Below are 1,353 nucleotides of genomic sequence, written 5' to 3'. Positions count from 1 at the left end.
ATTTTGCAATTGCATTGTTTGTGTCTCTAAAGGTTAACAATTTTTGTTTACTAAAATTAATCGATGATGACTTATCCCAAACCAGCAGAGGCGCAACCTATAAAAATTATAAAACTAGCTGACCAATTGTGTCACAAATAATATTTAAACAATTACCATAAAATATTTAAATTTTAGACAAAATAACATTGGAATGGTTATCAATATTCATCCTGTTTGCCCCTTTGGATTTATATGACAAGTAATATGGTAAACTTACCTTTCCGTCAAATCCAAAAATTGTTGCTTTTTGTTGTTACATGTTTCGATGGATGCCGATCATCGTCAGACACAGTATATAACACTCATTAAAGTTAAAATTAAAAACACAAACATTGAAAACATTTAAAAAACGGACGATTAAAATATTTATAATGTAAATGTAGGCCTACAATGATTAACGTACCGTACCGCAGCAAGACTGGCAGACGACTCAAGCGGCAAGACTGGGAGTCGTCTGCCAGTCTTGCCGCGGTACGGTTCGTTAATCATTATTGTAGGCCTACATTATAAATATTTTAATCGTCCGTTTTTTAAATGTTTTCAATGTTTGTGTTTTTAATTTTAACTTTAATGAGTGTTATATACTGTGTCTGACGATGATGGGCATCCACCGAAACATGTAACAACAAAAAGCAACAATTTTTGGATTTGATGGAAAGGTAAGTTTACCATATTACTTGGAATGGTTATACTGTACTTTTAACTGCATTGCAATATCATAACTACAATGTTTCTTAAAAAGGGTTTCTATTTTAGCAACAGCAGAGAGATCATTTTCTACGCTGAGGCGATTGAAAAGCTGGATGAGGACCAGAATGACCGAAGACCGCCTGACCGGACTGGCTCTCATGAATGTTCACAGGGATATAGAAGTGGACATCAATAAAATTATCGATCGGTATTCCAGCAAGAAGAATAGAAAACTGGATTTTGTAATTTAAGGGAAAACAACGTAGTTTTTGTTAAGCCAAAGTATTTTTGTTTTGTTTTATAATTTACTTCTAATGTCAGTAATTAAATCATACTAAACATAATGTTAGTTAATCATTTTGCAACCTTCTTTTATACAGTATATTAATACCTTGTGTCTTATAAAAACGTAATCTTGATATTTGAAAAATATTTTTAAATAATGAAACATAAAAAAAGTGTTTTTTGCTTGTTACATTTTTTAATAGTTCAAATGGAATGACTATAAGCCACTCTTAAAGTATTTAAGTAGGATGAGTTTCCAGTCTAAATGTACCACAGGACTACAGTGTCTACTACCAGTCACTACACGTATCATCCTAAATCATTTCTATCTGCTAG

The 1,353-nt window shown here is 32.0% G+C and overlaps 1 long non-coding RNA gene across 1 annotated transcript; it reads left to right on the top strand.

The window, feature by feature from the left end:
- The first annotated feature begins 527 nt into the window (after nt 1-527).
- LOC126888458 (uncharacterized) lies at nt 528-1,076 on the top strand. Its single transcript, XR_007699562.1, has 2 exons — nt 528-701; nt 799-1,076. It is a non-coding gene; the product is annotated as an uncharacterized LOC126888458 (long non-coding RNA).
- Nucleotides 1,077-1,353: the final 277 nt, after the last annotated feature.

Source organism: Diabrotica virgifera, chromosome 7 (assembly GCF_917563875.1).
Source record: "Diabrotica virgifera virgifera chromosome 7, PGI_DIABVI_V3a".
NCBI lineage: Eukaryota > Metazoa > Arthropoda > Insecta > Coleoptera > Chrysomelidae > Diabrotica > Diabrotica virgifera.
Note: the sequence above shows the minus strand (reverse complement) of the source record. Positions and strands in the feature narration are given on the sequence as shown.